The sequence below is a fragment of the Coregonus lavaretus genome, assembly GCF_964263955.1.
Source record: "Coregonus lavaretus genome assembly, chromosome: 28".
NCBI classification, from domain to species: Eukaryota; Metazoa; Chordata; class Actinopteri; order Salmoniformes; family Salmonidae; genus Coregonus; species Coregonus lavaretus.
In genome coordinates this window covers 9,556,750-9,582,320 of record NC_140015.1, presented here as the reverse complement: position 1 = coordinate 9,582,320, position 25,571 = coordinate 9,556,750, and the positions used below count along the sequence as shown (strand labels likewise).

Sequence of the window (25,571 nt, the reverse complement as noted above, 5' to 3'; positions counted from 1 at the left end):
AGAAGTAGAACAAATCCCTGTCCTCACACCAACCCCAGAGGTTTAGGCCAAATGGTTAGGTGGTACCATAAACAGTGTTTAACACCTAACACAAGCCAAAATGTTGATGTATCGTCTTTATCGTCTATGACTTTCTATTGGACTACCACTCAGGATGTATTTACTGCAATGTTGAGGAAGCTTGCAAGTAAGCATTTCATTGCAGTATCCTGTGCATATATGATGAATAAACGTTGATTTGATTGGATTTGGCTTCTTTCTCCATAACTTTTTTAACTACCAGACTACCAGAGTAGTAGCCTTGCAGGGGCACTGTACTGTTGCTGACCGTGTCCTCCAACCTCTCTGTGGGTGTTTGTATGTGTGTATGTGTGTCTCACGGGGGTTAGGATAAAGGAAAGAGACAAATATCAGTGTCTCTGTGACAATTGAAAAAGTAATTTTCTTCTTCATTCATATTGCACACGGCCCTTCCATCACTTCCCTGACAATGAAAAGCCTTGAACTATGACCCCAATTAGAAGCCAAGGTAAGAGGAATGTACATGCCTAAGCAGATAGCTCTAGAAAAATCCTCATAACTTCACCCACACTGTCACATTTGGCATTAAAACCCCTTAAAAAGAACTGAAAATGGGGTTGAACATTCACTAAATAATGAAGTTGGACAGAGATAATATGAATGGCATAATTTGTTTTCTTCTGAGACACTCCGTTATCGTATTGTTGGTGTTGTTCATTTGAACCCATTATGAAGTGTTTTTTTCTCACCTTCTGACATCTATCCACCCTTTAAATCACTTTCTCATTTATTCAGAGAAACATGTCAAGTAGCAAAACAATCAATCGCTCAGCAGATAACTGGCAATTAAATGGGAAGAAAGTCACAAGGTAGGAGGCAGATGCTTGCCTTCCAGTCGAGCACAGTTCTTAGATGGGCACCCCAGTGTGAAATTGTTTGACTTAATTTCCTCAATTCAAGTCACTGTCATGGGCCAACACACACAAATACACTACATATACAAAAGTATGTGGACACCCCTTCAAATTAGTGGATTCGGCTATTTCAGCCACACCTGTTGCGAGCACACAGCCATGCAATCTCCATAGACAAACATTGGTAGTAGAATGGCCTTACTGAAGAGCTCAGTGAATTTCAACGTGGCACTGTCATAGGATTCCATCTTTCCAACAAGTCAGTTCATCAAATGTCTGCCCTGCTAGAGCTGCTAGAGCTGCTGCTGTTAAGTGGAAAAGTCTAGGAGCAACAACGGCTCAGCCGCAAAATGGTAGCCCCCTTGGCCAAACCCTCCCCTAACCCGGATGACGCTGGGCCAATTGTGCGCCACTCTATGGGACTCTCGGTCACGGCCGGTTGTGACACAGCCTGGGAACGAACCCGGAGCTCTGCGATGCAGTGCCTTAGACCACTGCGCCACTCGGGAGGCCACCACACACACTTACAAGGCACATTCTGTATAAGGCACACATTGATTAATTACTTTCACAATGCGTCTCTGTTTCCTCAGTGACAATCACACATCCCAATCTTCAAGTGGAGAGGCTGGCTGAGTATAGGAGTTAAAAGGGATTATTTTGGTCATAACTCTCTAATGAGGGCACTGAAAATGTAATTAGATTAGATTTACATAAGAGAGGAAGAGTTAAATGATATTGCCCACATATTTCATTTGGCAGATTCTGGAGATGTATGGGTGATAGGAAAGCAGAAATTTCAATGTAGGTTTTTCTGCTTAGATTGAAAACAAGCAGGAATTATTCAATTTGGTGAATTTCATATTAGAAATTCTGTTTTTAAATTGTTCTTGAATGTCTCTTGATGATAGTTATTCCTCATGATGTACCACATTCTATTTCATAATTGCGCAGGGAGAAACATAAAGGAGAGGACATATTTTGGCTATTCCTCACGACAGAATTCATTGTAAATTGTTACCGATATTGCCCATCCTTTTCAATTACTTTGTAATAACACTCTATTTGTTGATTTGGCCAGTGACCGTTTCAACGACCCGCCCATTGGGTCTCTCTTGGTGCCGTGGGTGGAGACTCCACGAAATTGACGTTGTCACTGAACCGTTGCTCAACACATTCTAGACTTGCTTGGAACCGAGGGCTCCAGAACGAGCAGGCGAACACGGGATTTAAGAAAAGTTTATACTCGGAGTGCTGCGCGCAAGGAGGTCCTGAAACCAGCGATTTAATTACGCAAGGTAACCAACCTGTCAACACATTGGCGCTCGGGGGCGTCGCTTCAGTCGCATGCTGTAACCTAGTGGAGTTTATTTGAGATAATGTCATGTTTTGTATTGTTCGGAAAGCGAATGTTCTCTGTTCCGATCAAAGATATTCGTGCAACAGTGTTTTCTCCAACAAGATGCTGTGATGCGTTGTGAATAGGTATGGTAGCCTATTGATCAGATGTAGTTTAAAGCATTATCAATACCAAGTGACATTCCTTACCAGCTATTGAGACTGATATGCTCCCTCTGTGTCGTGTTTGTCTGGCATCTTTTATTGTGTCCGTGAATGTAGCCAGCCAACCTTCCTGACATTCATTCCTATGTAGCAGATGAGCGTTTCAGTCTTGCCAGATGTGGGACATTTTGTTTTGGTTGACTAGGCTACGCTCTGAGTTATATAATTGTTACCAGAATTGTCTCACACTTCTGCAATGTTGCTGTTGCTTTTGAATCGACATTATTTGGCTGTGACATGGATGTAGGCAGCAACCCATCGGTGTCGGTGCGAGTGACTGGGCTAGGAGAAACTTGACTGTTTATTGATAGGAACTCAGGAATAACGGTGCATGCACCTCTATCTCCAAATAGGGATGCATGCGAGTAGAATAGCCAAGGCATGACTAGTATGGTATAAGTAGCCTAGACTATTGTGACTACTGAAACTCACCCAGTTGTCAAATCACCAAATATGTGTGTGGTTATTGCAATATGCTCAGTGTTACCGTATGCTACAGTTGTGTCCTCTCCTGTGCGTTGTGCGTGGCCACCCGGAGGATGCAGTCACGGTAATTAAAATTACAGTAGAAGTTGTTTTGTAGTGGGGTTCGTTGTGAAAATTGATACGTGAGTGAGTCCCATAAGTGCCACACCTATATCAAATTCTCTCACACAAGGACTCATGGTGAGCGTCACTCATGTTTCCTAATTGTAGCCTAGGCTATGTGTAAAAGGAATTGGAGTTCTTGCCGTCAGGGAAAATCAATGTTGAACTTTCTGTTTCGGAGCCAGGTCTTGCTAAAATGTCTAGCCCAATGACCACTCAATACCCACGCCTGTAAACTAGCCCATTTTTTCACAGCAAGACAGGAGTTGCCACATTTATACAATAAACCCTTTTACCATAACGTTATTGAGCCAATTAAGAAGGAATATCGACGTAATTTGTAACGACATTAGAAGCAAAATTTGGTTTTCATCCAAAAAATAATTATTGCAAATATAATAAACGAATCTGAATATGTCACAAGAGGGGCGGCAGGTAGTTTAGTGGTTAAGAGCGTTGTGCCAGTAACCGAAAGGTCGCTGGTTCTAATCCCTGAGCCGACTAGGTGAAAAATCTGTCGATGTGCCCTTGAGCAAGGCACTTAACCCTAATTGCTCCTGTAAGTCCCTCTGGATAAGAGCGTCTGCTAAATGACTAAAATGTAAATGAGAAAAGATAAATTTCCCTTATTAAACTCGCCAGATCATTTTCTATCAATGGATGTCGATGTAACTTGTTTGACTGCTATGATTAAGCAATAAGGCACAAGGGGGTGTAGTATATGGCCGATATACCACGGCTAATGGCTGTTCTTACGCATGATGCAACGCAGAGTGCCTGGATACAGCCTTTAGCCTTGGTATATTGGCCATATACCACAAACCAGATGTTAAGACTACAAACAGTTATAAATGGCCCATTTACGAGATCGACTTGTCATTTCAGTAGGCATAGGCTACAGACTAAAATCTGGGTTTATGATTTTAATTGAACTTTGCCATGGTTTGCTTAGATAAAGTCAGGTAGAAAATACCCCTGATAGGCCTACATCTAATTTCAGATAGTCTAGAGTAACCTAGGCAAGATCTAGGCGATTTCGAGGTAAGAAGTGCTTGTTTCCCAATAGCCTGCTGGAATAGACTACTGAGGATGGGGTCATAATTTCAATCACTGAATTAAATACTAATAATATCAACTGAATAGGCTTGTCAACAACAGCCAGTTTTTTTATTTATTTTTTATTTCTTACCTGTAGCCTAATCTGACTGAATGTTAGATTCAATCTAATGCGTTCTAACAACTGATTGACAATTGCGATAGAGCTTTGATGACTTCCAATTTAATTAACTAAACATAGCCATTAATAATTGCATAATAACACAAATTGATTTGCAATGATTCCAGTAATATAGTCATTTCAACATATTTATTGTATCAAATGTTAGCCTACAATAGCCTACAATGTCAGTTTCATTGAGGACTTTTCCCCATAACAGAAGCACACCAGGGAGTTCCATAACTTCCATTTCAAATTTCCACTTGCGCAGAATGACAAGTTAAATAGCATACCTACAACTGGTGAAAAGTTGTCACGATGTGCGCGTGTGCTGCTCTGTCAACTCTCACTCAGGTGACTCAGCCAATAGTGGACAAGCTGCATGCTGCAGTGCTCTCTCAACACACACACACACACACACACCTGCCTCATTGCCTGATAGTCAGCAGCAGCAGGTCACAATGAAATCGATTTGTATTTTTTTTAAAGAAATGCCATGGCGGCCGCGGTGAAAGTAAAAGTAGCCCAAAAACCCGCACCTATGACCAATACATTTTCACCCGCGACATCGTTTTCAAAGTAGCCCATTTGCTGGTGGAAAACTGTGGACATGGCAACGCTGTTCGGAGCACATTGGTTGAATGGAATTGGATTGAATTTTTGGTGTGTTCTGAAAATGCAACCTGGTCTCAGAGAATTTTGTATTATTCTGTTTGTAAATTCGAGACACTTCATTTAGTATGATATGTTAGGTTTTGTATGGTATGTATTAATTTGTGGATGTCCATCACACATTTCGTATGAGATGTTACGAATGTTAAGAATTTGCTAAACGTATTATACGTTATGAATTCTAGCTAGGTGGCTAGGTGGCTAACTTTAGCTAGCTGGCTAGGGTTAGTGGTTAGGGTTAAGGTTAGGGTTAAGTTTAGGAGTTAGGTTAAAGGGTTAAGGTTAGGGTTAGGGGAAAGCCACAGGATGGTTTTTCAATACCGTTGAAACTATTTATTAGAAGTTTTTCAATACCTTTTAATATTTGTAGATACTTTTTAAGTAAATACCTGCAGTCAACTTGTGCAATACATTAAGGAGATAAAGCAGATTGCATACTTCATTTCACCGGTCACATAATTTTACATTATGAAGATTACCGTAGTTCCCCAGAACAGTTGAGCCAGTCACGTGTTCGTTTGTACAGTTGAAGTCGGAAGTTTACATACACTTAGGTTGGAGTCATTAAAACTAATTTTCCAACCACTCCACAAATGTCTTGTTAACAAACTATAGTTTTGGCAAGTCAGTTAGGTCATCTACTTTGTGCATGACACAAGACATTTTTCCAACAATTGTTTACAGACAGATTATTTCACTTATAATTCACTGTATCACAATTCCAGTGGGTCAGAAGTTTACATATACTAAGTTGACTGTGCCTTTAAACAGTTTGGAAAATTCTAGAAAATGATGTCATGGCTTTAGAAGCTTCTGATAGGCTAATTTACATTATTTGAGTCAATTGGAGGTGTACCTGTGGATGTATTTCAAGGCCTGCCTTCAAACTCAGTGCCTCTTTGCTTGACATCATGGGAAAATCAAAAGAAATCAGCCAAGACCTCAGAAAAAAATGTAGACCTCCACAAGTCTGGTTCATCATTGGGAGCAATTTCCAAATGCCTGAAGGTACCACGTTCATCTGTTCAAACAATAGTACGCAAGTATAAACAGCATGGGACCACGCAGCCGTCATACCGCTCAGGAAGGAGACTTTGGTGCGAAAAGTGCAAATCAATCCCAGAACAACAGCAAAGGACCCTGTGAAGACGCTGGAGGAAACAGGTACAAAAGTATCTATATCCACAGTAAAACGAGTCCTATATCGACATAACCTGAAAGGCCGCTCAGCAAGGAAGAAGCCACTGCTACAAAACCGCCATAAAAAAGCCAGACTACGGTTTGCAACTGCACATGGGGACAAAGATTGTACTTTTTGGAGAAATGTCCTCTGGTCTGATGAAACAAAAATAGAACTGTTTGACCATAATGACCATCGTTATGTTTGGAGGAAAAAGGGGGGATTGCAAGCCGAAGAACACCATCCCAACCGCGAAGTACGGGGGTGGCAGCATCATGCTGTGGGGGTGCTTTGCTGCAGGAGGGTCTGGTGCACTTCACAAAATAGATGGCATCATGAGGAAGGAAAATTATGTGGATATATTGAAGCAACATCTCAAGACATCAGTCAGGAAGTTAAAGCTTGGTCGCAAATGGGTCTTCCAAATGGACAATGACCCCAAGCATACTTCCAAAGTTGTGGCAAAATGGCTTATGGACAACAAAGTCAAGGTATTGGAGTGGCCATCACAAAGCCCTGACCTCAATCCTATAGAACATTTGTGGGCAGAACTGAAAAAGCGTGTGCGAGCAAGGAGGCCTACAAACCTGTCTCAGTTACACCAGCTCTGTCAGGAGGAATGGGCCAAAATTCACCCAACTTATTGTGGGAAGCTTGTGGAAGGCTACCCGAAACGTTTAACCCAAGTTTAACAATTTAAAGGCAATGCTACCAAATACTAATTGAGTGTATGTAAACTTCTGACCCACTGGGAATGTGATGAAATAAATAAAAGCTTAAATAAATCATTCTCTCTACTATTATTCTGACATTTCACATTCTTAAAATAAAGTGGTGATCCTAACTGACCTAAGACAGGGAATTTTTACTCTGATTAAATGTCAGGAATTGTGAATAACTGAGTTTAAATGTATTTTGCTAAGGTGTATGTAAACTTCCAACTTCAACTGTAGATAGCACAACGGGAGAAAGTGAGAGCAGGTGAGTCCAGCTGTGTATTGACTGGTCCCGTTTTATAATAACAATAATAATATGCCATTTAGCAGACGCTTTCATCCAAAGCGACTTACAGTCATGTGTGCATACATTTTTGTGTATGTTTTATATGTTTTATAATGAAAGTCAAGTGTTTTTTTCCTCTTCAATAGAGTGATCAGGGACGTGCAACTATAGTATTCCTTCACAGAAAATACATTAGTTCAACACATTTGGCAGAACATAGCTTAATTTTCATCGCATGGCAACAGAAGTGCAACGCTATTTGACTGGCAGCCACACAAGTAAATGAGCTTACAATGATTAAGCAAGGTCTTTTTTGCTAAAACGATGCATAGCCATCATATGTCTAATGTTTATCATAGAAAGAATGTAGCCAGCCACATTTCCTAATGTTTTGCTTAAAGTTAATCTTGCATTTAACTGAGAAATGTTGGCTGGCTACACTGAGAAAAGTACCAGAGAAAAGTAGCTCCACATCAGACAGAGTCTGTCTGCTGATAGAACGCCTGTTGGTGAATTCTCATCAGAGTGGAGAAGTACAACTGAAGCAGAAAATTAGTCAAGCAGAAATTACAATAAGAAGCATTTTACGCCTGCATTTACAAAACACCGCAAGATATTTATTATGTGTAAAAAAAATAATAATAATGTGAAAATGCAGAATTTGCATTAACCTGAACCCTATGTTTAACTTGCTAGTTAATTTAAGTAAGTCACTGAAATAATAAGGTGACAGGGCATCATGTTGTACTAGCTTTCTGCCGTGTTTGAGAAGTCAAAGCTCTTTGGATGGGTTATTTGTACAGCTGCCACTATCTTGATTTCCTTACGTGCTTTCTCCTCTCCGTTCTCGGCCCATCTTCTCCTCCCCCTCTTCTCCGAGCAGAGCAGACTGGCCCGTGGCCTAGCGACTCCAGACTCCACAAAGACACAGCGTGTACACATGCTGCACCAGAGCCAGTACTGTTCTTCCTTCAGACAAGCATTCGTCAAAACTTTGTTAATTTGCACAATGTCTCTCGTTCACATTCACTTGTAAATGTCCAAACTCACCAAAAATTACATTCGGTAGCTCCTACCTGTATATGAATAACTTTATGAGCTGGATTGCCTGTCTTTGCAATTTGGTTATTTTCGTTTGCACTCTTTTGCATATTTAGCTAGCAGCCTCCATGGAAATTCGCTATTACTTGTGCTAATTTTGTTAGCATTCTGGTAATAGACGTCCAATGGGCTTTTTTGAATTTGATATAAGATGGTAATACCATATATCCCGGTATAAGAGAAGGACGGTATGACGCTATGAAAATATGGATACCACCCAACCCTAGGTTAGGGGAAGGGTTAGCTAAAAGGGTTAAGGTTAGGGTTAGGGTTAGAGGAAGGGTTAGCTAGCATGCTAAGTAGTTGCAAAGTAGCTCAAAAGTAGTAAGTAGTTGAAAAGTTGTTAATTAGCTAAAATGCTAAAGTTGTCCTTGGTGAAATTCGAACTTGCAACCTTTGGGTTGCTAGACGTTCGCATTATACGCCTATCCATCCACCCCGACCAACCACCCTTTTCCATCTGTCTTATGTAACCATAACAAACGTAACATATCATACTAATTTGAGTGTCCCGATTTACATTTACTATGTTACATCTAGTCTATGAGACCAGGCTGGGAAACAAGTTGCTAAAAGAGCTTGTGACAGTGGATGCTCTGCTTTGCTGTCTACAAGCCCCCATCACATGCCTATCAACTGCCACCACTCAATCCATCTCGCGCAGACCCTAACCCTTGTGAAAATAGGGTATGGTCATTTTCTTGTCCAAATGCTGTAACATTGCCATTGCTCATTCAGTAGCTCTCGTCGTCCCCCCCCCCCCCTCATATTATGCCTGGGAGATATAGGCTGCAGCCTTTTCCCCTCTCCAAATAGCTTTTTTCATCTCTCTCTCCATAGACATTTCCATGTGGCAAACTATCCCTTTATTACATCTTCAAGTGCGTCTTGGTCTGTAGTAGCCTACAATGACGTTAAGCCAGGTTGCTATGGGTGCCAATGAAATCTAATTTCTAACTGGTTGGTTGGCAACTGACGTCAAACTTGGGCAGATCTCAACACCTATGATAGTTTTCAGGTTATCAGGTGAATCCAGTCATCCGTATTTCAATACCTAGATGGCTGAATGCTTTTGTGAAGTGTCAAATATAGCCTACCACATCACAAGATGGATTATAGCCTAGTTATCTAGGGACAACCTGAGCCAACTGAAGCCTGGTGACAGGTTTTACCCAGGTGGCTGACATAATGTGTTTGTCAGGTGGAAAAGGGAACCAACTGGAAGTTCAAAGGTAAAGCTTTTAAAGCAGTGGCTGCATCTTGTTCCATAAGCTATTCCTTCCATCCTCCTATTTCTCTCCACTTTGCTGTTCAAGGCTTCATTTACTGGGAAACTATCAGAAACATGCCTATAGCCCCATCTTGCCCTCTGTTAAGCAGAGTTTCATATTGCCTTCTGCCATATTGCTTTCTTATCTGATGTATGAAGAAGTTTGCAGAATGAAATGCAGCCAGAGTCTGTGTATAGCCTAGATCAGTGGTTCCCAAACTGCTTTTACAGTTGCCTTTCAGTGTTTGTTGACACTGTTGTTGAAAATGGCCATCAAACTCACTTCTCTTCAGTGGGGTGTGGCGTCTTGCCCAAGTGCCAGAGACTAGGAGGGAGTACAGCCAGGGCCCTGGGTTCACACTGGTCCACAAGAACTGTCAGGGGACAAAGTTATAAGTTATGTGTGTGTGTGTTAGGGCTGATGGGGGGTTGGTTCTTCGATCCTTGTGGGGACCTAAAATCCCTCAAAGTCCCCACAAGGATAGCAAAACAAGGTATCTTCTCTCCATTTCCCACATACCCATGAGGATAAAGGCTATTTTAAGCTTAAATCAAACGCGCCAAACACAGTGAAATGCTTACTTACAAGCCCTTAACCAACAATGCAGTTTTAAGAAAGAATACCAAAAAAAAAAGAAGAAATAAATAAAACAAATAATTAAAGAGCAGCAGTAAAATAACAATAGCGAGGCTATATACAGGGGGTACCGGCACAGAGTCAATGTGCGGGGGCACCGGTTAGTCGAGGTAATATGTACATGTAGGTAGAATTATTAAAGTGACTATGCAAAGATAATAAACAGAGAGTAGCAGCAGCGTAAAGGGGGGGGGGGGGCTTATGGCTTGGGGGTAGAAGCTGCTTAGAAGCCTCTTGGACCTAGACTTGGCGCTCCGGTACCGCTTGCCGTGTGGTAGCAGAGAGAACAGTCTATGACTTGGGTGGCTGGAGTCTTTGACAATTTTCAGGGCCTTCCTCTGACACCGCCTGGTATAGAGGTCCTGGATGGCCGTACGCACTACCCTCTGTAGTGCGTACGGTAGGGTTAGAGTTACAATTAGGGTTAGAGTTAGGGTAGGGATAAAGAGTTAGTGGTTAGGTTAGGGTTAGGAGTTAGGTTTAGGTTTATGGTTTGGGTTAGGGTTACAGGTTAAGGTTAGGTTTAGGCATAGGGGTTAGGGAAAATAGGATGGAAATACATTTTAGGTCCCCACGAGGATAGAAGAAAAAATGTGTGTGTGTGTCCGTCCGTCTGTCTGGCATGTTGGTAGTTGTCTCGTGTTTGGGGTTTAGTTTGTTAATTAGTACACTAATTATACGAGGAACAACAGTATGTTGTCACATCCGTGTGTGTGTGGTATCTGCAGGTTTGGCTGGTGTGTGTGTCTGTCGTGCGTACGTGCTCAAGAGTGGGTGAGTCACAGATGCCTTGAGTGAAGTCAATTGTGTACTAGCTACATCTGTGGATTTGGTGTGACTGAATTTGTGTGGGTGTGAGCTCTGGCCTGGGTGTGTACAAGGGGTAAATCTGTGGGTTATGCAAAGGGAAAGGGATTGTTTGATACAAGGCTTTTTCATTACTAGAGACCTGTGGTATGTGGTTGGATGGTGGGAATAGCATGCTCCTCTCCCCTTCACTTCATCTCTCCCTGCAACATACACTTGGCATGACCAAGTGTTATGCCGCCTCAACATGGGCTTTATCTTCAAGGCAACGCTTTGTGGAAGAAAGATCTTAGGCCTCAATCAATGGACTTCTTTCATTTCTCCAATAGCTGTTGGGGTCATTTGATGGTGGAATAGCATCAAAGCAATGGGCGGGGGGCTTCAGATACTGTAAACCAGATGACTATTGTCAACAACATCCGTCAAAGGTCAAGGAAGATTCACTAGGTCAGGTTCAAAGTTCAACTCAACTAGAAACAACGCCAAGGCCTCCAATTAAAAAACAATGACTCACAGACTGTCAACTCAACAAAGCGACAATAAAGTCCATATGAGCACAGCTTTAGCCCTGTACGTGCTGCTCTGTAATTGTCCTTGGGGTATTGTCCAATGTAAGGATCACTCTGCCTTTAAAGCAGGTGAATGTCAGGAGCATGCTAATTGCTTCAAATGGGAAGCAAAAGCACAGTGTGAGACGAGTCCTGCATACGCCTCAGTGCCAGTACTGAAAGACTATACTTATTCAAGGAAAAAATACAATGTAGACACTTTTAAGGTAAGCTGCCATTCAAGATAAAAAAGCCCCTTCTTTCTGTAGTACCTCTGAAATCATGAGCCCAGATTTAAAGGGACTATGTCAGTGGTTGCCATGGAGAATTTCAGCACATTCCAGCCGCAGGTGTAAGTGAATGTGATTGAAATTGGACCACTCAGAATTGCTTAGAAGTGAGACCCTTCAAACAAATTCAAACACACAGCCCCCCTTCTCTCCTCCCCCTTTCACTCTCTACCCTACCTACACACATTTCAACCATCCATCCAACTGCTGCCAGCAGTGTAAGAGCGCTAGCCAACATTATCTTTCTGTTCGTTTCGCCCATATCATCAGAGAAACCTGCAGACGGAGCCTGACACGCTAAAGGCGCTTCCCCTGTGGAGCCTTTCTGCTTATCCTCTACCACCTGCTCACGTCGCAATATCGCCCGCTCCCCCCTCCCCCCTCCCCCCCCCCTCCCCCCTCCCCCCTATCCCTCACACTCCCCTCAGCGAAGCTTCAGGGATATTGCAGCCCCACTACTGCCTGCCAACGCTCCCCCCCCCCCCCCCAACCCCTCACCTCCCTCAACAAGCCCCCCAACTCTCCATGATTCATCCGTGGAGTGTGTCAATTCTCTCCTTGAGCGAAGCGTGCATAATCGTGAGCGGCCGATCCATCACAGCGTCGGTTTAATAAGCGCCCCCTCGCCGTCAGGTTTGGACCATGACAGTGACAGTATGATAGGCGTTATGGTTGGTGTAAGTGGTGGTGAAAAGGAAACTGGGTTGTGTGTACATGAGTGGAGAGTGCTTTGCTTTGCCTGGAAGAGGAGGTTTATAGTATAGACAGGGTCTGTTAAATATGCTGGGCTAACCGTCAGGGGTGTTTGGCGAAGGTTTGACGTTCCGCAGGGCTCAGGCTGCCAGCAAAGCAGTGTCTGGTCCTTTCAGAGGAGACTGGTTTGAGGCAGTCAGCCTTGCTAATCTCATTCCCCCACCATAGTGGAAGTCCAGACTCTCTCTTTTATTTGTCTCTCTTTCACTCTTTCTTTCCATGTCTCCCCTCCAACCCATCCCTCACCATGTTGGAAGTGCCTACTCTCTTTTCCTTTCTTTTTCTCCCTCTCCATCTCTCCCCCCTCCAACCTTGCTGCTTGTACTCTATCTGTCACCGACCTGTGAGAGAGATGGCAGGTTACACCTGGAACAGCTAGTCCTATAGTCTCCAACTGAGAGAGTGGGGTCTGCTCTGATCCTCTTCCTCGCACGCAGTGTGTGTGTGTGTGTGTGTGTGTGTGTGTGTGCTTGTGGCCTTGTCTGTAGAGGGCACACATTTGGTGTGTGTCTGTGTGTGGGTATATGTGCTCTGCATGCCTGTTATTATGTTTGCTGTTATTATGTTTGCATGCATTTTACGATGCATTTGTAAGATTTCCATGTTTGTGTGTGTGCTGATCAGTGACAAAACTGGCAGTGGATATTGGATATGACCTCTGCTGTCAAAGCAGGTATATTCTCCCTATGGTTATGTAAGGCCTAATTATTATACAACCTGTCAGTTTGGTGTATTCCTCTACTTCCCTCCGAGCAGGATTTCTCCCCTGTGCTCTGAGCAGTATTGTCCCACGTCTACTGTTGTCTGAACACTACACTACACTGCCCTCAATAGTCTGACCCAAATACTCTATATATTCAAAGCGACACTGTTGTTCAAATACCTTGTAGAACATTCTAGTGCTGTGCATAACCACTTAACTATGCACTTTCTACACTAAAGTTAGGCCTTTTTGCAATAGTATAGTTAAAACACTATACTACCAGTGATTTAATAAAGAGCCACTGAACGCACCGATTCTGCATGTTTTTCTGTTGCTCATGAATAAAAACGAGATTTCAGTCTTGGGGGTGTGGTTCGATGTGGCAGTTACTTAGTATCACTTCCTCAAAATGGTCAGAATGAATCTAAGATAACTCAAGCAATCTGTAATTAATTTTGATGTTTTTGCAGAGGAGCTTTTAGTTAGCAATTTTACTAGCTAAGGTGTTTGGTGCAGTATTTCTCAAGTCAAAAAATGTGCGACGTGTTGTCTGATGTAAACAAAGTTCGATCCACTGTGCTGCTGGGCAGGTCTGTCTCACTGTCTGTGTGTTCTGCTGTACTATTGGATAGACCGCAATCACCGCAGCTGTTTATCCCATGGTAGTCGGCAAGTGGGTATTGTCGAAATCAAAACCCAACCCTCAAGTAAGTAATGGCGAACTCTTGTACACAAATCTCACAAAACTCTATTTTGGATGATACTGACTTTATGACAAACATTTACTTACTTGCACTTTTTAGTCAATTTTGGCACTGGAATAAATGCTTCTGACTAATATCGATTTCACATATGCCGTTTTCAATTAGAGAAGTTGGTTCTTGAGTTCAGTTCTGCTTTAAAGACTGCGCTACTGTTTAATGCTATTTTACAGTAAACAAATTGACAACAAACTTTCAGCATACTTATAGGGAAGGACATTCAACAAGCACAGCACTTACACAAATGACTGATGATTGGCTGAGAGAAATTGATGATAAAAAGATTGTGGGTGCTGTTTTGTTAGACTTCAGTGTGGCTTTTTACATTATCGATCATAGTCTGCTGCTTAAAAAACTGATGTGTTATGGCTTTACACCCCCTGCTATATTGTGGATAAAGAGTTACCTGTCTAACAGAACACAGAGGGTGTTCCTTAATGGAAGCCTCTCCAACATAATCCAGGTAGAATCAGGAATTCCCCAGGGCAGCTGTCTAGGCCCCTTACTTTTTTCAATCTATACTAATGATATGCCACTGGCATTGAGTAAAGCCAGTGTGTCTATGTATGTGGATGACTAAACACTATACATGTCAGCTACTACAGCGACTGAAATGACTGCAACACTTAACAAAGAGCTGTAGTTAGTTTCAGAGTGGGTGGCAAGGAATAAATTAGTCCTAAATATTTCTAAAACTGAAAGCATTGTATTTGGGACAGATCATTCACTAAACCCTAAACCTCAACTAAATCTTGTAATACATAATGTGGAAATTGAGCACATTGAGGAGACTAAACTGCTTGGAGTAACCCTGGATTGTAAACTGTCATGGTCAAAACATATTGATACAACAGTAGCTAAAATGGGGAGAAGTCTGTCCATAATAAAGCGCTACTCTACCTTCTTAACAGCACTATCAACAAGGCAGGTCCTACAGACCGTAGTTTTGTCGCACCTGGACTACTGTTCAGTCGTGTGGTCAGGTGCCACAAAAAGGGACTTGCAATTGGCTCAGAACAGGGCAGCCCAGCTGGCCCTTGGATGTACACAGAGAGCTAATATTAATAATATGCATGTCAATCTCTCCTGGCTCAAAGTTGAGTAGAGATTGACTTTATCACTACTTTTATTTATGAGAGGTATTGACATGTTGAATGCACCGAGCTGTCTGTTTGAACTACTGGCGCACAGCTCGGACACCCATGTATACGCCACAAGACATGCCACAAGAGGTCTCTTCACAGTCCCCAAGTCCAGAACAGACTATGGGACGCACACAGTACTACATAGAGCCACGACTACATGGAACTCTATTCCACATCAAGTAACTGATGCATGCTGTAAAATTTGATTTAAAAAGCAGATAAAAATACACCTTATGGAACAGCAGGAACTGCGAAGCAAGACAAACATAGGCACAGACACATGCATACACACACACGATAACATATGCAATATACACACACGTACATATGGATTTTGTATTGTAGATATGTGGTAGTGGTGGAGTAGGGTCAGCAGCTAATGGAGATCCATAATAAATACAAATACTACATAGTAGTCTTAAGAGTTAACTGTACACTTTACACTGAAAACCACAAGGTAGTTCTAGTGCAAAGACTTCACACAGCATCATACTGAAGACATGACACTCTTGACACTCAACTTGACATCTTATAGCAGTCAAAACACTGCTACTACTCGCACTAGTCAAAACAACACAAAATTATTTATAAAGAAACATATGCAGTAGTGAAAATGCTGCTTTGCCCACATTAGTTAAAACATATTCTGGACTCACACACCATCAAATAGCACCTTAAAAGAGTAATCTTCAATTAATCTTTAAAGGAGAGAAGTGGTTGATTATTTCAGCCTCTGTATTTACGGCACAATTTACTTAGCCAATTCCCTCTCCCTGTTTATAATAATGCTTTTCAATGTATTTCTTGACTTCCCCTCCACCTTTCCTCCATTGTGTCTGCATATTGATTGTTTTGATATAAGCCTTCATTTATTTTTATTATAGGGGATGCCAGCCTAATTGAATTGGCACATTGTGGTATAATAACGGTAGCTCAAGGATCACGAGCATCGATTGGAACATGAGAAAATAAGAACTGACTGAGTCATCCAAAATGGCTCACAAACAATTCACTTCAGCCTTGAACGACCATATCCGTTTCTACACATGCTATGTCAATGGGTATGTCTCCCCCGCTTATTGCACCCCCACTTGGTTTCTTCCTCCTCAGCTCTGGGCAGTTTGATCTGTTAAATTTCACAGGGCTTAACCATCCCGTTTCTCTCTGTCTGTGTGTGGAGGATGAGTTCACACAGTGTGCAGATTATTTCTCCCATGAGGCCGAGGGGGTGAGGAGAGCCCAGTCTGTCAGATCTGCCCACGCTGCCTCGCGGTTACCGTGCCAACCCCTTGGGTCGGAGGGTGGGAGGGAGAGTGGAGCCGGGTGTCTGCAGGCTGTCAGGTCTCTGCCAGGTTTCCCCGCGACAGACCAGAACAGACCGGCTGCATCTCCACAATGGCCAGCGCCTGTTATTTTCAGGTTAAGGTCTTATTCAAATGGCCTTTGCATATGCTGGTCTTGTAGTCCACCGCACCCACTTCTGTTCTCAATCTGTGTGTGTGTGTGTGTGTGTCTGTGTGTGTCTGTGTGTGTGTAGCCCTGTTGAGCCATACAGCACACAGCTGTCTCCTGTGCACAAAGTCAGGATGACTGGAGGACAAGAGGGCGTAGGAGGGCCCAGGTTTTGGTCTAGAAGCCTCTTGTCTCTCTTTGTCTCTCTCTCTCTCGTTCTCTCTCCTTACCTCTCTCTTACTCCTTCTTCCTTATCTTACCATCTCTGATCCCTGTCCACTGAAAGACTCTCCCTGTCTCTTCCCTTTTGTCTTCCTGTCATTCTCTCTCCCTCTGTCTTTTTCTCAGCCTCTCCCTCACTCTTAACATGTGTCTCTCAGAGGTCCACTTATCTCTCTTTATCTGTACTGACCCTTACACTAGGAAAGGCCTCTTGTCCTACTGGCTTTGGCCATATGTGACCGACCGTCTCGATTCGGTCCTATAGAGCAATTGTTTTTTTGTTTTTTTAAGTGGATAAAAGTAGAGACTCAAAGCTAGAAAATGGTATATCATACACTGCAGTTGAGGAACAATGGGAAAGTAATTCTGCTTTGAAAGTTGATAAACTTGTAACCCCATTTTTGATAAAATGGCCCTTGAATGTTTTGGTACACCTACCGGAGAGCTCTTCTTTGTCTACACCAATTCAGCATCATTCACACTCTCTTAAGCCTTAGCCCCACCCATCTATTTAAGGATTCACATTTGAGGCCATGTGCTAAACAGAGTGAGTAAGGTAGTGTAGTAAACAACCAAAGATTTCAAGACTATATCCTAATCCAGTGTTTCCCAACCCTGGTCCTCGAGTTCCCCCAACAGTACACATTTTCGTTGTAGCCCTGGACAAACACACCTCATTCAACTCATTGAGGGCTTGATGAATCAGGTGTGCTTGTCCAGGGTTACAATACAAATGTGTACTATTGGGGGTACTCGAGGACCAGGATTGGGAAACACAGTCCTAATCTGACTTTGGTGCATGTCATGTTGTTATTCACATTACCGTCTCTGGTAAACAAACACTATATCAAATAAAATCAAAGTTTATTTGTCACATGCACAGGATACAGAAGGTGTAAATGGTACAGTGAAATGGTTACTTGCATAGTAGTATCAAAAATAGAAAGTGTCCAGATAAATATTGTATAAATATTTTATAGTTATTAGATAATTCTTAACCACTTGTCTAAATTGATGGATCATGTGAAATAAATGCTATAACCACCCCCCAGCCACATCTATCTAAGTGGATGGGTCACTATTGTCTAGACATGTACACATGTTCATGAAATAAAATAGATGACTGTAAACACCCCCAGACACACGTGGCTAACTTGATAGGTCATGTAATCACATCTGGTGAAGTGGAGTCTTTTGTTTAGACATGTAGCTGGCTAGCTAGCTAAACAATTAACCTAATGGTGCTTTCAAGACAACTGGGAACTTGGAAAAATATGAGGTCAAATCATGACGTTAGTGATCTTTAGGTCGTAAAATTGGGGCTCTAGAAAGAGGCCAGAGTTCCCGAGTTGGAATTCCAAGTTGGATGACAGTTCAAAACGATTTTTCCCAGTCGGAGTACGTTTTTTTCTGAGTTCCCAGTTGTCTTGAACGCACTGAAGTCAGAAGTCGGAGATTTCCGAGTTCCCAGTTCCCAGTTGTTTTGAATGTGGCAATAATCCCAACCCATACTACTAACGATACAAACTGATTGTCATAGCTAGCCACCATGCATTAATCTGCAGGTAGCTAAAGCTAACCAACTAGGTTCAATGTTAGCTAGCTAGTTAACATTAGGCTATAACTAGCTATGCAAATGGATTTCTGAGATACAAATAATATTACTACACAGATCATACACATAACATTAGCTAGCAAGCCAGCCAGCTAATGTTAGCTAGCTAACAGTATGCTTTAACTTGCAATGAAAATGACTTTCTGACAAAATTTGAAATATAATATCTGAAAATGTAGCTAACCATATACATGGATGAACGCTTCTCCCTCTCTTTCACGGATGCCATGGTTGCCCTTAGTTTGAAGATGTAACCCGGAGACAGGTGTTTTATACAACAGCCTTCTGTGTTCTCTTTTTGAATCCCTCCGCATATTTGGAATCAAACGCCAGAATATTCTCCATCTCCTTAGCTATCATACTCTGCTTCCACCAGGCATTCCACTGATTTCAAAACTCTATCAACTTCCTCCGTGACAACAACACTGTTGATCGCCGTTTCTTCCCCATCACTGTCATCAGAAGACTCTACAATGTCTGCTTCAATGAAAATGTTTTTACCTAAATCAGGGATTTCCTCATCGTCTGATTCATTTTCAGAGTCAGAAAGAGTCAGCATGGCACGATCGTCCTCCAGAAAGTATTCCATCACAACTTTTTCCCACTGATCTTTGTTGATAGTGCCTGTTAAATTCAGGGCAGCATTTTTGCAGTTGATAGGGGGTAGAAGGATTACTTTATACTATTCCAGGTATTCCTTAAAGAGGTAGGGTTTCAAGTGTCTCCAGAAGGTGGTCAGTGACTCCGCTGTTCTGGCATCGTGGGGGAGCTTGTTCCACTATTGGGGTGCCAGAGCAGCAAATAGCTTTGACTGGGCTGAGCGGGAACTGTGCTTCCGCAGAGGTAGGGGAGCTAGCAGGCCAGAAGTGGATGAACGTAGTGCCCTCGTTTGGGTGTAGGGTCTGATCAGAGCCTGAAGGTAAGGAGGTGCCGTTCCCCTCACAGCTCCGTAGGCAAGCACCATGGTCTTGTAGTAGATGCAAGCCTCAACTGGAAGCCAGTGGAGTGTGCGGAGGAGCGGGGTGACATGAGAGAACTTGGGAAGGTCGAACACCAGACGGGCTGCAGCGTTCTGGATAAGTTGTAGGGGTTTAATGGCACAGGCAGGGAGCCCAGCCAACAGCGAGTTGCAGTAATCCAGACGGGAGATGACAAGTGCCTGGATTAGGACCTGTGCCGTTTTCTGTGTAAGGTAGGGTCATACTCTGCGAATGTTGTAGAGCATGAACCTGCAGGATCGGATCACCGCTTTGATGTTAGTGGAGAATGACAGGGTGTTGTCCAGGGTCACACCAACGTTCTTTGCACTCTGGGAAGGGGACACAATGGAGTTGTCAACCGTGATGGCGAGATCATGGAGCGGGCAGTCCTTCCCCGGGAGGAAGAGCAGCTCCGTCTTGCCGAGGTTCAGCTTGAGGTGGTGATCCGACATCCACACTGATATGTCTGCCAGACATGCAGAGATGCCATTCGCCACCTGGTTATCAGAAGGGGGAAAGGAGAAAATGAATTCTGTGTCATCTGCGTAGCAATGATAGGAGAGACCATGTGAGGATATGACAGAGCCAAGTGACTTGGTGTATAGAGAGAATAGGAGAGGGCCTAGAACTGAGCCCTGGGGGACACCAGTGGTGAGAGCACGTGGTGCGGAGACAGATTCTCGCCACGCCACCTGGTAGGAGCGACCTGTCAGGTAGTGAGCAGCGCCGGAGATGCCCAACTCGGAGAGGGTGGAGAGGAGGATCTGATGGTTCACAGTATCACAGGCAGCGGATAGGTCTAGAAGGATAAGAGCAGAGGAGAGAGAGTTAGCTTTAGCAGTGCGGAGAGCCTCCGTGACACAGAGAAGAGCAGTCTCAGTTGAATGACTAGTCTTGAAACCTGACTGGTTTGGATCAAGAAGGTCATTCTGAGAGAGATAGCAGGAGAGTTGGCTAGAGACGGCACGCTCAAGAGTTTTGGAGAGAAAAGAAAGAAGGGATACTGGTCTGTAGTTGCGGACATCGGAGGGATCCAGTGTAGGTTTTTTGAGGAGGGGTGCAACTCTCGCTCTCTTGAAGACGGAAGGGACATGGCCAGCGGTCAAGGATGAGTTGATGAGTGAGGTGAGGTAAGGGAGAAGGTCTCCGGAAATGGTCTGGAGAAGAGAGGAGGGGATAGGGTCAAGCGGGCAGGTTGTTGGGCGGCCGGCCGTCACAAGTCACAATATTTCATCTGGAGAAAGAGGGGAGAAAGAAGTCAAAGCATAGGGTAGGGCAGTGTGAGCAGGACCAGCGGTGTCATTTGACTTAATAAATGAGGATCGGATGTCGTCAACCTTCTTTTCAAAATGGTTGACGAAGTCATCCACAGAGAGGGAGGAGGGAGGGGGAGGAGGAGTAGGATTCAGCAGGGAGGAGAAGGTGGCAAAGAGCTTCCTAGGGTTAGAGGCAGAGGCTTGAAATTTAGAGTGGTAGAAAGTGGCTTTAGCAGCGGAAACAGAGGAAGAGAATGTAGAGAGGAGGGAGTGAAAAGATGACAGGTCCGCAGGGAGTCTAGTTTTCCTCCATTTCCGCTCTGCTGCCCGGAGCCGTCTTCTGTGAGCTCGCAATGAGTCGTCAAGCCACGGAGCAGGAGGGGAGGACAGAGCCGGCCGGGAGGATAGGGGACATAGAGAGTCAAAAGATGCAGAAAGGGAGGAGAGGAGGGTTGAGGAGGCAGAATCAGGAGATCGGAGGGAGAAGGATTTAGCAGAGGGAAGAGATGATAGGATGGAAGAGGAGAGAGTAGCGGGAGAGAGAGAGCGAAGGTTGCGACGGCACATTACCATCTGAGTAGGGGCAGAGTGAGTAGTGTTGGAGGAGAGCGAGAGAGAAAAGGATACAAAGTAGTGGTCGGAGACTTGGAGGGGAGTTGCAGTGAGATTAATAGTAGAACAGCATCTAGTAAATATGCGGTCAAGCGTATTGCCTGCCTTGTGAGTAGGGGGGGACGGTGAGAGGGTGAGGTCAAAAGAGGAAAGGAGTGGAAAGAAGGAGGCAGAGAGAAATGAGTCAAAGGCAGACGTAGGGAGGTTAAAGTCACCCAGAACTGTGAGGGGTGAGCCATCCTCAGGAAAGGAACTTATCAATGCGTCAAGCTCTTTGATGAACTCTCCAAGGGAACCTGGAGGGCGATAAATGACAAGGATGTTAAGCTTGAATGGGCTAGTGACTGTGACAGCATGGAATTCAAATGAGGAGATAGACAGATGGGTCAGGGGGAAAAGAGAGAATGTCCACTTGGGAGAGATGAGGATTCCTGTGCCACGCCGCGCTGACCAGATGCTCTCGGGGTATGTGAGAACACATGGTTAGACGAGGAAAGGTCAGTAGGAGTAGCAGTGTTTTCTGTGGTAATCCATGTTTCCGTCAGCACCAAGAAGTCGAGGGACTGGAGGGTAGCATAGGCTGAGATGAACTCTGCTTTGTTGGCCGCAGAACGGCAGTTCCAGAGGCTGCCAGAGACCTGGAACTCCACATGGGTCGTGCGCGCAGGGACCACCAGATTAGAGTGGCAACAGCCACGTGGTGTGAAGCATTTGTATGGCCTGTGTAGAGAGGAGAGAACAGGGATAGACAGACACATAGTTGACAGGCTACAGAAAAAGGCTACAATAATGCAAAGGAGATTGGAATTAAATGAACTAAACATCTGGGAAAGCGAGAGAGCGGGGCCTCCCTCACTTACGTTTCAAGGAAAACACTCAAATAAAACTCTCCCAACTTCACTTTAGAAATTATAATTGTTGTAAACTACAGCGGTTCAATGTTTTCTAGGAATAGACTCTAACTTAGTTTATTCAGTTAGCTAACTTGGTACAGTATTCTTCCGTAAAAACTGTCCAGGGCACCGAATCCTATGACGCCAAAGCCAACTAGCATGCCAGCCTCCAATAACATGGTTTAGCACCAATACTCGGTTACAACAAACCACCAGTGTGTTAACACGCCAAGCAGATCATTCGTGTCCGTGTCTAACGTTGTGTAAAGTTTTGGGTTAGTTTTGACAGTTTGAGTGAGTACGTCGTCAACTTATTCAGCCAGTTAGTTAGCTAGAATAGTTAGCATACTAGCTAGCCATAGCTCTCTGCCATGAACCAACCCCTCCTCCCACGGCACGAACACACAGAGAGCCAAGCTAACGTTAACTAGTCACCCATGTCCCGAATTCCCTTGAACGACTCTGGTTACCAGTATGTAAAAACAAAACAGAAATAAAAATGTAGGTTATAACTTACCCTTAGTAGCTACTGTTAGCCAGTTAAGTGCAAAGCTAGCCACTGAATCGATTCAGCCAGTTTGTGTCTGTCCCAACGGAGAGAAAGCGTCTCCAAATATTAAAGCTAGGTTGTTCCAGCTATTGTTTAGTTAGCTATCCAGGTAGCAACAAGCTAGCTACATTTCGAGTACAGTAGCTACTAACTACCTAATGTTAACGCTTCAGATAATGAGGTTAGAAAAACAGCTGAATGGTAGGTAGCTAGCTGGCATAATTACAGGTACTCTTAAGCGTGAAATAACATTGGAAACAACTATCCACAGTTGCTAATAGATACCAGTAGCTACTCGCTAGCTAGCTAGCTTTATTGGTCCAGGTAGTGAGTTAGCTAGCCTCGTGCTTCACCGGGCTCAGCCGAATACAATACTTACCTACAATAACCTACAATAACTACCTAGATAAACTACCTACAATACCTAACTACAATACCTACCTACCTACAATCTAAATACATGGTTTAAGCTTTACTCAACACCATATAAGCCAAGCTTACCTCCCACCAGAGAGAGACACAACCTCACCCGACGCTGTCCACCACAATCCGAACTCTCGGCATGTCCAGCCTATTCATTATCTCAGCCAATCATGGCTAGCGGGAAGGTTCCTGTCTTTTTCTGTGGCTAAACCAACTAGGCTCATAATTGAACTATTGTATTCGTATTTACAGATGGCATACAAGTCTGTTATTAAGGCACATGAAAGTTCACATGTTCCAGAAGGTATTTCTGCCAACAACAAAAAAATGTTGATACAAAAAGTAATGTTTACGTTCAAATGCCTCTCCTGTGAAGTAGTGATGTGCGACATACGCCTAGTTTCCTGAAACAAGTCACATATGTGATATCTGTGTGTTCTCAATATTGTGTGTATATTATGGTCCAATGGATGTATGTTTTTGTGTGTATTTGTCAGTATTTTGTACGTGTGCATGTGTGTACGTGTGTGTGTCAGTGTGTGTGTGTGTGTGCATGAGAACAGAGCAGTGGCGATAGTGGTTAAGAGACATGACCTCAGTTTATCCGGTGCTGTGTTTTGTGTGCCTATCAGGGGTTTTTGAAGGGAAGGGTGACGTATTGCAGGCCACAATGCCATCCCCTGAGACTGTCTCACACGCACACACACACACACACAGTAGATACAAACACACACAGACACACACACACACACTTTTATCTCTACCTGACAGAGCCAATTTCTCTCTGCTCATGCTTTCCGGGTCGGTCGAGGAACAGCTCCCACATGATCTAAGAAGAAAGGAAGGAGAGATGAGTAGAGGAGAGAGGAAGACAGGAAGAGATAGAGACAGATCTAGACAGACAGAGAGTGGGAGACTAGAGACAGAGGGCGGAGATATGGAGATGATGAGAGCATTTAGACTTGTTGAAAGAGAGAAATGAGGTGGTTGCTAAAGGAGGAGAGAAACAAAGGAGGAAAACATGTTTTGTTCAGAAATGTTTTTTTTTTCAATAATGTTTTGTGCAAAAATGTATTGTGCAAAAATGTGATATGTAATATCATTGGGGAGCATTGCAGTTAGATAAGCACCATTTGAATCACTGCTTTGTGGCGGTGAAAGAAAAGTTGCGTGTGCATGTTTGTGTGTACATGTATGCTTGCATACGCGCATGTGTGTGTGTGTGGTGTGTGTGTGTGTTCAGGCAGGCCCCAGTAGTCTATAACCCGTGTCTCCAGTGAGAGGATGTGTACGGAGCCAGGCCCCTCCAGTGAGCCAGTCGACTCCTTTCAATTGACGCCTCACTCGAACAATTGAAAGCCCTGTCTTCTCCAATCACCATCACTGTCTCCCCCTCTCTCCTCCCTCCCCACCTCCTTCACTTTCTCACCTCTTCACAATCTCCTCTCCGCTCTTCATTCCTTGTTCCTTACCTCCTTTGCTTTTCTCTACCATTTTTATTTCGTGCCTAACACTCTTTCTCCTTACTTCTCCATTCCTCTACTGCGCCATGTCCCTCCTTCCTTTCCTACTATTTATAATTCTACTCATACTGTTCTCCCTCTCCCTCTTATTGGTCCAGTTCTCCTCTCTCTCGCCTCGCTTGCCTCAGTCCTCACCTTCTTTGAACCGCTTCCACTTTCCTACTCCCTCTGTATCCTTGTCTTTTGCTCAGTCAATGAGCGGCAGAGTTGGATTTGGCTGCATTGCTACGACATCATGCAACGCTTCAGTATGCAAAGCTGAGAAGCTGGCTGTGTTTTCACACAGTGCAGTGACAGCATAATGTCCTCCTGGCATCACACACCAGCAGATGAGGGGCTAAGTAGTCCCTGGTAGCAAACAAAAGCCTGTTCATTTAGAAAACAAACCTAAATATTTTATTGGAAGAACTGTGAGTTTTGGCAATAATAAGTTGCTTGATGAATTCTGTTGTGCGGTTAGGCAGCTGAGACACACATTTGAGGTCTCTCTCCCTCTCTCTCTCTCTCTCTCTCTCTCTCTGATCTTTGAGATCCATTTTCTTCTGACAAGGCAGGCTAGTATCTACAAATGTTTTCTCCTGTGCATGTTATATTATTTTCCAGACAAGCTCTATAGGGAATTTGTTGGATTTCCTCTGCTCCCTTCAAACAGAGGGAAAGTAAATTCTATATCCATCCGATATAGAAAATTGGATAAATGTTGCCTGTAAACATAGGCTCTAACACTCCGCCTCCCTCTCCCTTCACTGTTCCTGTCATCCCCAGTCACTCTCACTCTCTTTCTGTCACTCTTTCCTCTCTATTCTCATCTCTCCAATTTTCCCATTCCATCTCTCTTTCACCCCTCCCTCCCTCGCTCTTTCTTTTCCTCTCT

At 43.7% G+C, this 25,571-nt stretch overlaps 1 protein-coding gene across 1 annotated transcript in view; it reads left to right on the top strand.

Moving 5' to 3' along the window:
* The first annotated feature begins 2,133 nt into the window (after positions 1 to 2,133).
* Positions 2,134 to 25,571, top strand: part of LOC311104487 (junction plakoglobin-like) — a 67,685-nt gene continuing 44,247 nt past the window's right edge. Inside the window, exon 1 of the mRNA XM_084146338.1 lies at positions 2,134 to 2,233. The gene's annotated coding sequence lies outside the window, so the exon portion shown is untranslated. The remainder of the gene's footprint in view (positions 2,234 to 25,571) is intronic.